The sequence below is a fragment of the Pan troglodytes genome, chromosome 12 (assembly GCF_028858775.2).
Source record: "Pan troglodytes isolate AG18354 chromosome 12, NHGRI_mPanTro3-v2.0_pri, whole genome shotgun sequence".
NCBI lineage: Eukaryota > Metazoa > Chordata > Mammalia > Primates > Hominidae > Pan > Pan troglodytes.
Window position 1 is genome coordinate 46,308,112 of NC_072410.2, and position 13,038 is coordinate 46,321,149.

At 35.7% G+C, this 13,038-nt stretch overlaps 1 protein-coding gene across 5 annotated transcripts in view; it reads right to left on the minus strand.

The window, feature by feature from the left end:
- The window catches only part of LOC129143146 (uncharacterized), a 676,792-nt gene that overhangs the window by 417,577 nt on the left and 246,177 nt on the right, over positions 1 to 13,038 (minus strand). For all 5 annotated transcript variants that reach the window (XR_010149088.1, XM_054677979.1, XM_054677978.1 and 2 more), the window contains one exon: positions 10,695 to 10,776. The gene's annotated coding sequence lies outside the window, so the exon portion shown is untranslated. The remainder of the gene's footprint in view (positions 1 to 10,694; positions 10,777 to 13,038) is intronic.

Sequence of the window (13,038 nt, forward strand, 5' to 3'; positions counted from 1 at the left end):
ATGGGGAGTGAGGCACATGAGAATCTGGAGCAAAGTTCCCAAGCACAGGAAATGTTAATGTGCTTTGTTTAGCCTTTTCAAGACTCAGCAAGGAGGCTTCAGTAATGACAATAATAGATTGGAGAGAGGGAGAAAATAGGATCTGAATTAAAAGTGATGGAGGGAGGGGAAGGTAGACTACACTCTTGTACAAGATCATCAATACTTTTTCACTGCAGTAAAATAGGTATCAGATGGATATATTAATGATTAATTGGCAGTTTTCGGGGGTAGTTTAAATTAAAACAAACTTAGTAACTTTTTTACTGCAAATGTAGCAGGCGTTACCAAAAAACAAATTATTCTCAAATTCAAAACTAAAATTATGTGACTAAAACCTTAAGAATTTTTGAGAAGGATAAAACAAGTTTAGGTTAAAGGAATCTAGACAAGAATAAAAAAAAAAGGAGCATGAAGAACAGAAAACTAAAGACAATGCCATTTCACTTTACATTTCTTGGGAAGCACATGGTATTTTTGTATGATTTCTATAAAATTTTTCTGAAGAGCTTAGTATTCTACTTCCTTAAATGCACAATTTTATATTATGTTTTATGTACCAGAAAAACAATGCATAATGACATTTAAAATAATTTTATTAAAAAATAGTTTTTCCTAGCCGATTACTAGGCAAATAATTCTCGATAAGCTGAATATTTTTAATATTAAAAATCATAGTGTAGTTCTTAAGGAGGGTGCTTCTCCAAACATTTAAGCTATTTTACTTTGGACAAATGGAAAAATTCAGAAAGCAGAGGATTCTGACAGAAACAAAATTTACCTTTATGGGTCTCAACGAAGAGTGTTATTTCTCCTTTAACTAGTAAACAAAATTCTGCTTTTTATTCCATATGAAGTTTATTTAGTTATTTTTTTTTTCCGGATCGTTTGCTTGCTATGTGAAAAGAAGGAAGTGAAATAAAAAGAACTAACACATAACGTCTCTCTTTTGCGGTTTTGCATCTCCTGATACTTAAAAAAAAACAAAACACTTAACTTCAGTACCTTTCCTAGAACACAAAATTACAAGTTAATTGGGAGGCAGAATTAATGAGAAGAAAATGAATGTCTTGCAAATAGTTCTTTCACTGAAAAATATCACCTTGAGCATAAGTGTTGTTTTTTTTGGTCAAAAACAATTATTGCAAATGATGAGTCTTTTGAACCTAATTTTTTCATGCATATTTCTGCTTCTATTTTTTCCCTTGTCATAACTGTTATTAAAAATTTACCTTTTAAACCCTAAAATAAATTGTATTAAACTGATAACAATTTTATATCATATTAAAACATCAAGTTATAAAATTATAACCTCTGTTCGAAATCCACTCCCTTCACATGCTTTAGCGGTACCACTTTGCAGCCAAATGTTCTACCCTTGTGTACCCTCAAGGTAACACTTTGGATTATTCTTGTTATGGCTGTCTTGAGGCTTACTTTTCCTTTTGCAATATGATTTTTCACATATAGCTTGATTTCTTATAAGTAAACAATCTCTATTGACACCATGCTGTGAATAATGGAAAATCTGTCCTATACACGACCTTCTACCTTTCTAAAATTTTAGATAGATGATGATGATAATATTGATGCAGGACAGGCAAGCCCCATAATTGAGGCTTAGCTTCGGAGAGTTCTTGGATTCATCTAGAAAAGAATTCGAGGGCGAGCTGGTGGTGTTAAACAGCAACTTTTATTGAAGCGGCAATGCACAGCAGGAGCAGAGGTGCTGCTCCTTGTGAGCAGGGATCCCTCATAGGCGATGTGTCCAGAATAGCAGCTTAGAGGCAGTTCTGCACTCATACTTATACTCACTTTTAATTATATGCAAAGTAAGGAGTGGTTTATGCAGAAATGTCTACGATGAAGATGATAACTTCCAGGTCATCGGGTCATTGCCATGGAAAGAGGAAGTAACTTCCAGATGTTGCCAAGGAAATGGTAAACTGACATGGCACACTAGTAGACATGTCTTATGGAAAGCTATTTCCACCCCAGAGCTATTTTAGCTAGTCCTCAATTTGGTCTGGTGTCCCAGTCCTGCCTCTTACCTCAATATTATAGATATAGATTTAGATATAGATAGATAAATAGTTTTAATAAATTACCAAAACATTTATGTCTTGATCCAACAATTTTAGATATTATCTCCACCTGCTCAATAAGGTAGCAACCCTATAATTTCCCCCATTCCTTTCTTCTCTTGATCTTTCTCTCTCAAAATCTCTCAAATAGGTTTGCTTTTATTATTGCGAAAGTTGTATTTGCTTTTCTATGTAACTATGATTTTTCCATGCTCTTCTTGGTTCTAAAACTGAAAACCAGTAAGTGACATTTGCAGTCTTACAACAATAAAAATATTTCCACAAAGCGAATTATGGTTGAATCCATACATAAGATGCTATCATCTAAAGTCACCAACCTTCTAACAATAAAAAGATAATCTTCCAAGGATTAAGATCAAACACAATCCATAAAATTATCTGAGTCAAACTACATTTTGCTTGCCTTCTATTTAGACTACGACCTTTCTCTCGTTTATTCATCAGAGAAATACACTTGTCCTTTCTCATTCACATGTTTGTGCTATCTGTTGAACAATTTAGTGTGTGGAGACCTCTTCATAAGTCTTGGTGCTTATGAAGAAATCCAAGTACCTCTTGGATTTATTTGTTATCTTTTATTTATTATTTATTTATTTATTTATTTATTTATTTATTTATTTATTTGAGACAGAGTCTCACCTTGTTGCCCAGGCTGGAGTGCAGTGGCACAATCTCAGCTCACTGCAACCTCCACCTCCCGGGTTCAAGCAATTCTCCTGCCTCAGCCTCCCAAGCAGATGGGACTACCGGCACATGCCAACACAACCAGCTAATTTTGTATTTTTAGTGAAGACTGGGTTTCACCATGTTGGCCAGGCTGGTCTCAAACGCATGGACTCAAGTGATCCGCTCACCTCCCAAAGTGCTGGAATTACAGGCATCAGCCTGGCCCAGATGTCTTTGCTATCTTGGAGTAAACACCATTATTTTTCTGACCTCTTCCTTGGTAGATTGCATTTTAGTTTTTTTGTGATCCAAGATCATATAGTTGTTTTTTTGTTTTTGTTTTTGTTTTCCCCAGTAAGACTGCTAGGAGGTAAAATTTCTATAATTCTGTATCTAAAAATTTGAATCTTGCCCTTACAATTTCAGTAGGTAAAAGATTACAGGTGGGGTGCAATGGCTTGCACCTATAATCTCAGCACTTTAGGAGGCCGAGGCAAGTGGCTCACTTGAAGTCAGGAGTTCAAGACCAGCCTGGCCAACATGGTGAAACCTCGTATCTAATAAAAGTACAAAAATTAGCCAGGCGTGGTGGCTCACGCCTGTAATCCCAGCTACTCAGGAGGCTGAGGTGCAAGAATTGCTTGAACCCTGGAGGCTGAGGTTGCAGTGAACCAAGATTAGGTCACTGCACTCCAGCCTGAGTGAAAAAGGGAGACTGTCTACAAAAAAAAAAAAAAAAAAGGCCAGGTGTGGTGGCTCATGCCTGTAATCCCAGCACTTTGGGAGGATGAGGCAGGCCGATCACCTGAGGTCAGGAGTTTAAGACCAGGCTGGCCAACATGGTGAAATCCCGTTTCTACTAAAAATACAAAAATTAGCCAAGCATGATGGCAGGCACCTATAATCCCAGGTACTCAGGAGGCTGAGGCAGGAGAATCACTTGAACCTGGGAGGCAGAGGTTGCAGTGAGCCGAGATCGTGCCACTGCACTCCAGCCTGGGCGACAAGAGTGAAACAACATCTCAAAAAAATAAGGCTGGTTCAACATATGAAATCAATAAACGTAATCCAGCATATAAACAGAACCAATGACAAAAACCACATGATTATCTCAATAGATGCAGAAAAGGCCTTTGAAAAAATTCAACAACCCTTCATGCTAAAAACTCTCAATAAATTAGGTATTGATGGTACGTATCTCAAAATAATAAGAGCTATCTATAACAAACCCACAGCCAATATCATACTTAATGGGCAAAATCTAGAAGCATTATCTTTGAAAACCGGCACAAGATAGGGATGCCCTCTCTCACCACTCCTATTCAACGAAATGTTGGAAGTTCTGGCCAGGACAATCAGGCAGGAGAAGGAAATAAAGGGTATTCAATTAGGAAAAGAGGAAGTCAAATTGTCCCTGTTTGCAGATGACATGAGTGCATATCTAGAAAACCCCATCATCTCAGCTCAAAATCTCCTTAAGCTGATAAGCAACTTCAGCAAAGTCTCAGGATACAAAATCAATGTGCAGAAATCACAAGCATTCTTATACACCAATAACAGACAAACAGAGAGCCAAATCATGAGTGAACTCCCATTCACAATTGCCTCAAAGAGAATAAAATACCTAGGAATCCAACTTATAAGGGATGTGAAGGACCTCTTAAAGGAGAACTACAAACCACTGCTCAATGAAATAAAAGAGAATACAAACAAATGGAAGAACATTCCATGCTCATGGGTAGGAAGAATCAATATCGTGAAAATGGCCATACTGCCCAAGGTAATTTATAGATTCAATGCCATCCCCATCAAGCTACCAATGACTTTCTTCACAGAATTGGAAAAAACTACCTTAAAGTTCATATGGAACCAAAAAAGAGCCCACTTTGCCAAGTCAATCCTAAGCCAAAAGAACAAAGCTGGAGGCATCACGCTACCTGACTTCAAACTATACTACAAGGCTACAGTCACCAAAATAGCATGGTACTGGTACCAAAACAGAGATATAGAACAATGGAACAGAACAGAGCCCTCAGAAATAATGCCACATATCTACAACTATCTGATCTTTAACAAACCTGAGAAAAACAAGCAATGGGGAAAGGATTCCTTATTTAATAAATGGTGCTGGGAAAACTGGCTAGCCATATGTAGAAAGCTGAAACTGGATCCCTTCCTTACACCTTATACAAAAATTAATTCAAGATGGTTAAAGACTTACATGTTAGACCTAAAACCATAAAAACCCTAGAAGAAAACCTAGGCAACACCATTCAGGACATAGGCATGGGCAAGGACTTCATGTCTAAAACACCAAAAGCAATGGCAACAAAAGACAAAATTGACAAATGGGATCTAATTAAACTAAAGAACTTCTGCACAGCAAAAGAAACTACCATCAGAGTAAACAGGCAACCTACAGAATGGGAGAAAATTTTGGCAATCTACTCATCTGACAAAGGGCTAATATCCAGAATCTACAAGGAACTCAAACAAATTTACAAGAAAAAAACAAACAACCCCATCAAAAAGTGGGCAAAGGATATGAACAGACACTTCTCAAAAGAAGACATTTATGCAGCCAAAAGACACATGAAAACATGCTCATCATCACTGGCCATCAGAGGAATGCAAATCAAAACCACAATGAGATACCATCTCACACCAGTTAGAATAGCGATCATTAAAAAGTCAGGAAACAACAGATGCTGGAGAGGATGTGGAGAAATAGGAACACTTTTACACTGTTGGTGGGACTGGAAACTAGTTCAACCATTGTGGAAGTCAGTGTGGCGATTCCTCAGGGATCTAGAACTAGAAATACCATTTGACCCAGCCATCCCATTATTGGGTATGTACCCAAAGGAATATAAATCATGCTACTATAAAGACACATGCACATGTATGTTTATTGTGGCACTATTCACAATAGCAAAGACTTGGAACCAACCCAAATGTCCAACAATGATAGACTGGATTAAGAAAATGTGGCACATATACACCATGGAATACTATGCGGCCATAAAAAATGATGAGTTCATGTCCTTTGTAGGGACATGGATGAAGCTGGAAACCATCATTCTCAGCAAACTATCACAAGGACAAAAAAATCAAACACCACATGTTCTCACTCATAGGTGGGAATTGAACAATGAGAACATGTGGACACAGGAAGGGGAACATCATACACCGCGGCCTGTTGTGGGGTGGGGGGAGGGGGGAGGGATAGCATTAGGAGATATACCTAATGTTAAATGACAAGTTAATGGTTGCAGCACACCAACATGGCACATGTATACATATGTAACAAACCTGCACGTTGTGCACATGTACCCTAAAACTTAAAGTATAATAAAAAATAATAATAAATCAATCAATAAAATCTAGTCTTTCAAATTTGGCTGTAAGTTCTTGAAGGCAGAAACCATATCATACCTTTCTGGTATGCACAATGTATTTTAGCATGTTAACAGAAGCATGTCGAGATTTTGTAAATACCATTCAAATGTTTACAAAGAGAATGAGTGAATTTATTGCACATTTAAAAATAAAAGTACTAAAAACAAAAACAAATTTCTAGGTGCAACACTTTCAAAAATAGGAAGTCTTTGCTTCATCGAATTCTAGGTTTCAGAATCCCTGTCCAATGTCAACCTGATCCTGTTTCTTTGTAAATTTTTCATGACATATTTGGACGTGTTTCTTTAAATTCATTATTATTAGCAAGTAGTCTTTCCTCAGTTCTGGAAAATTTTATTTCTTATTTCTTCAATTATTTTCTTCCATTCATGTAATTTTCTTCTAAAATTTATTTTCAAAAATAAATTTATTTGAGTATTTCTCTCTTAACGGTTTTCCTACTAGTATGTATCACTATTTTCTTTTCCCTTTTTCTTTTTTAGACAAGTCTTGCTCTGTCCCCCAGGCTAGAGTGTAGTGGTGCCATCACAGCTCACTACGGCTCAAGCGATCCTCCCACCTCAGTCTCCCCTGTCGTTAGGGCTACAGGCATGCATCACGATGCCCAGCTAAGTTTTATATTTTTTATAGAGACAGAGTCTTGCCATGTTGCCCAGGCTGGTCTTGAAGTCCTGAGCTCAAGCAATCCATCTGCCTTGGCCTCTCAAAGTGCTGGGATTACAGGCATGAGCCACTGTGGCCAGCTCACAATTTTTTTTTCAAGTGTGGCAAAATATACATAACAAAATTTACCACTTTACATTAAGTACATTTACATTTTGTACTGTAATTACCATCACCCATCTCCAGAACTGTTTAATCTTTCCAAACTGAAACTTTATATCCACTAAACAGTAATGCCCTATTCCCCCTATCCTGCCAGGCCCTGACAACTACCATTCTACTTTCTGTTTTTATGATTTTGACTACTCAAGTATCTCATATAAGTGAAATCATAAAATAGTTGTACTTTTGTGATAGCTTATTTCACTTACCATAATGCTTTCACAGGTCATGCACATTAAGTATGTGTCAGAATGCCTTCCTTTTTAAGGCTGAACACTATTGCATTGTATATAGACACTACATTTTGTTTATCTATTCATCTATCCACGGACACTTGATTTGCTTCCATTTTTGGCTATTATGAGTAATACTACTATGAACATGGTTATACAAATGCAGATTAATTCCCTGATTTCAATTCTTTTGGGTAAAAACCTAGAAGCAGAATTGCTGGATCTCTATCAGTTTATTGCCATACATTCTGAAAAAGCTCTTCAACAATTATTCCAGCCATCTACTGAAAATTGTTATTTTAGCAATTATATTGAGTTTTTAAATGTCTGATAACTATCACAATCTATCCTATCATGAATAGATTTAAAACAAAAATGAAATTAAGGCATTGTACCAAAACCAAAGCTGAAAGAAATCAGAAGACAGTATTAAAAGTCATAATGAGAAAGTCCTTCAGGCTAAAGGAAAATGACCTCATATGAATCCGTTGTGACTTTTAAAAGATGAAAGAAAAGAAAGGGTAATAAAAAGTTTGAATATATAGAGTAATTATAAGTGGATACACACTATACAAAAACAGTTATACTAATGCCTTGTGGGTTTAAACATACAGGGTATAAAAACACTCAGCAAAAAAATAGCACAAAAGTCAAGATTTGAGTAATTGGTGTTAATGGAATTAAGGGCCCTTTAATTGTTTGTGAAATGACATCCTAATTTATATTGGACATTGAAAAGACACAGATCCATTATATAATCTCTGATAAAACTACTAAAAGAACATAACTAATCAGTAAAAGGAAAACAGAATGTTTAATGTTAAAAATTCTTAAACAATAAAAGTAAAATAAAGCAAAATAAACATAGAATGGGTGAGAATGTATAAACTAGAATAGTTCAGTAATCATAGTACATAACAATAAAGTCAATATCTCAAATAGGAAACAAAGGTTGTCATATCAGATTAAAGGAATAATTTCTACTACATTCTGTTTACAAGAGACATACCTGAAGTATAAGAATTTAGAGGGCCGGGCACGGTGGTTCACACCTGTAATCCCGGCACTTTGGGAGGCGGAGGCAGGTGGATCACCTGAGGTCAGGATTTCAAGACCAGCCTGGCCAACATAGTGAAACCCTGTCTTACTAAAAATACAAGAATTAGCTGGGCATGGTGGCGGGCGCCTGTAATCCCAGCTACTCAGGAGGCTGAGGCAGGAGAATTGCTTGAACCTGGGAGGCGGAGGTTGCAGTGAGCTGAGATCGTGCCATTGCACTCCAGTACGGGTGACAAGAGCGAAACTCAGTCAAAAAAAAAAAAAAAGAATTTAAAAAAGTAAAAAGATGTACAATACAAACAATAACATAAAAAGTTTATTTTATCTAAAGTAGACATTACAAAATAAAGCATTAATGAAGATTACCTTTTTTGATGATGAAAAGGTCAATCTTCCAGGAAGTTTTTCTTTTAGCAAATGTGAATTTATCTAACAACATGGCCATAAAACATTGATGCAATCCTTATTTTGCATTGCTTTAATATGCACAAACTTCAGTTACTACAGTTTAGTTAAATAACGCCATTCTCCCAACATGACAGTTCAAATTTCATTTACCATAATGTATTAACTGTGAGTAATTACATAAAGTACAAACTTTGCTACTATAGCTCTTTAGTCCACAAATCACTGCTTAAATAGCTGCACATCATAATCAGTGCAAAACACATCGCTTCTTTGAAGGCCTGTTGACAATTGGTCGCTGCGTATCTAATTTTCAGTTTATGCACACAAAGCAGTGTGCAGTTGCATCATCTCCTTGTCCTCCAGTGATAAACCTATGTGACATTTTATAAAAATAGATAACTGAAGGAAAGAATTGGCCCACAAAGATGAAGGTACAGCAAAGAAATAAGAAGTGATAAGACTGGAAGTAAAATTTGAACAGACAGTAAATGGAGTTATAGAAGAAATGACCAACTGTGGGAATGTTGGCACTGCTTCTGTTTGAGTCTAGATATTCAGCCACAGCAACTTAGTGAATGCCAACTTATGAATAGAGTGAGGAAAGTGGTCATGATGAAAGGAATGAAGACATCCCCAAGAAGTAATATTGACAACAAAAATTCACATTAATGGAACCCTCAGAAATATTTCACAGAATTTATGATGAAGGTGGCATAGTAACAACATATATTGGGTTGTTTTTCAACTTACATTGGGTGGTAAAATTCAATAAATGGTTCTGGGTGGCTTGGATCGTCATATGGGAAAATAATTTTGAACCCTACCTCAACCATACCCCAAAATGAATTCCAAATAGGACATACATTTAAATATGAAGAGTAAAATAAAGTTTATAGAAGATAAAATGGGAGGATACCTTTCTATATTTAACATAAGCAAAATCTTTTTAAATAACAACTTTAAAGCTTGTACATAATCACACTAACCTTAAAGAAAAGATTATAAGGTACATTCCCCTGAAACTGGAAATGGTGCTCTCCAAAAGCACCATTAAAGACAATGAAAACACATGCCACGGGATGAAAGAAAACATTTGTAATATGTATAATCAAAAATTGGCTTATTCGAAAGATAAAAAAACAAAAAGCCACCAATTTTTAAGAAAATGACACCACCATAGAAAGATGGGTAAAATATTTTAACAGGAGCCTCACACAAGAATATATCCAAATAGAGAAGTCAAAGGAAAAGATGTTCAACTTCATTAGTCTTTAAAGAAATGCAAATTAAAATTATACTAAGATATCACTAAGTGCAGCTCGGGGTAGATAAAATGAAAAAGATTTAACAATACTAATGTTAACAAAGATATGGGCTAACTAGAAATCTCAAATCCTCCTGGTAGGAGGATAAATTTTAAAAGCATTTTGGAAACTTGTTTGGTAGTTTATACTAAGTTGAAGATATTCAGTCCCTAAACCCAACAATCCTAGTACAATGACCCAAAAGATATGCATGCATCCATGCACAAAAACATATTTACAGTAATATGAATAGTAGCATTGTTTATGATAGCTGGTTACTGAAAACTGTAAAAATCCATTACTGGAAACAATTGAAATGCCTGTCAACAGTAGGATAGATAAATAAATTGTTATATATCAATCTCTAGGCTACTACACAGCAAGAAAAATGAATAAACTTTTACTACATAAAACAACATGATGAGGAAAAAATTACAACCTAATAAAAAAATCATATTGTGTGATTTTCTTCAAGTTTGAAATCAGGGGAAGTCTGGAAAGGAGTTAGGGTTTGTTACTGAAGGACAGCGCAAGAGCTATTTCTAGGGTATTGTAATTATTATTACTATTATTTTACCTGGGTGGTGATTACATGAATATATTTACTTTGTGATAATTTTGAGTTATATACTTACGATCAGTGTACTCTTCTGTGTTTGTGTTACATTCAAGATAGTATTCACTGGCAGGTTAAACTCATCTCTTCAAGTCTCCAATCTATTGGAATGAAGTTTCACGAGAAAATTATAAAACTCATAAGGATAGTAAAAATTTAAAAAAATTTTAAACAAATTTTAAATTTATGTTAAAGACAAGTTTAATATAAATCAGCATTAGATGCATAGACCTATATAACCTTTATTGTATTATTCTGTTGTCTACTTATATTACCTCTTCTATTAGCACTGCTTTTATAAATTTTTTTTTCCTTTCTTTACTTGAGAGATTCTTATTAAAAGTGGAAGGTAAATATGAGTTTATTTCCACCTAAAATATGACTTAGAACACAAGTTCTCTTCTAGTTCTCTATGTTACTCATGTTAAGAATACATCGATTTGCCTGTAATCCCAGCACTTTGGGAGGCCGGGGCAGGCGGATCACGAGGTCGGGAGATCGAGACCATCCTGGCTAACATGGTGAAACCCTGTCTTCACTAAAAAATACAAAAAAATTAGCCGGGCGTGGTGGCGGGCGCTGGTAGTCCCAGCTACTTCGGAGGCTGAGGCCGGAGAATGGCATGAACCCAGGAGGCGGTGAGCGGAGATGGCGCCACTGCACTCCAGCCTGGGCAACACAGCGAGACTCTGTCTCAAAAAAAAAAAAAAAAGAATACATCGATTTGAGTTGTTTCCTAGTGCTTATCGAATGTGGTCTTGCCATTTAAACTAGATTATAATAGCAACACTGCTTTTTATTTTCCTACTTCTGAACATTTGCAGAGTTCCTTTCTGTTCAGGACCTTCACCCTAAACATGTACTCCCCTCTGCCTGGAATGTTCCCTTCTCCCTCTCTACCTAGCTGGGTGCTCATCAGCTTGCAGGTATCAATTTTTGCTGTCTGCTCCTCTGTAATACTACTATGTACTTGTCTAAATATTCATAAAATTAGAAATAAGTTCTATTAATAATCATAACACATATAGAAGCAAGCAAATTGCCTTGCTCCTAGTAGATGCTCAAATATTTATTGAATACGTGAATGTTAAGGAAGGTTATCAATTAGGACAGTGTTTACATATAAGTACTAAAAATGAATTTTGGCTTAAACAGTTTACTCTTATCGCATAAAAATGTCTGGGGTTAGGCAATGCTGTACATGGTTTGATGGTGCAGTAGGGCTCTCAACGGTGTAGGTTTCCTCCATTTTGCCTCTCTGCCATCCTTAGCCTTATAGACTTTATTCCTCATGTGTCTCCCTTCACATAATTTTTCAAGATATCTTCCACAAACTCGCACATCATGCTATTTCCAAGCATGGATGATGACTGTATATAACCAGAAAAAATTATTTTTCTAGAAACTCCAGAAAATATCATTGTCCAGAACTGGGTCATATTATCACCCCTGGGTACAGAAGAAAAAGAAATGAGAAAGTCAGTATCTCAGTCTTCCATACTGTATATTGTGGGAGATGGACAAGGGAAATTAAAAGTGGGAATACCTTTTGAGTAAACCCACAATCCTGGTCTTCTACAAAGTCCAAAAATGTAGATTTCCATATATCAATGTGGATGAATAGTAGAGTTCAGTGAGTACATATCAATGAGTTGATGGATTTTCAGCACTTCAATTAACATACATTCAAAACATCATCAAACCTACTAACATTCCTTAAAGGCAAGCACACCATTGGACACATTCCAACCCATTTCATGTCATTACATGACTATGTCTGAAATGGTGAGCCATGAAGAAGGGATAACAATTCTCCATGAAAATAAAAGTTAAAAAAAAAGAAATAAAGCAGAGTATAGCAAACATATCCCATGATTTCTGCCTGGCATTCATCAACTTTGATAATTCTTTTTCTCTCTGATGTAGATATCATTCTTTTTTTAAATCAGCACAGGCAAACTGAGCTATCAGATATTAGATAACAACTATAATTTTAAATAATCTCATAGTTCACAACTTCAAAATGTAATATTATGACAGAATCAAATTAATCTCTAGTTTTTAAAATAATGAACCATTCATTTTTATGTATGTCTATTGCTGCACACATACTACTCTTTAATTTTGATAATATTCAGATTTCAAAAGTGTAGTCTTAAATAGTTATGTCCATCACTCTGGAATTCAAGGTTAGACAAATTATTAAATAATTTGAGAGATTTCTGAATATTATGCCACAGGAATCCAATATGATTTTCTTGACATTGAAAGACCTCTGCTTAGAATCACTGTGAGTACTAATGCATTAGTTTAATAATTCAAAGTTACACTACCGAATGACTCACTAATTTTAGCCTTGTCAT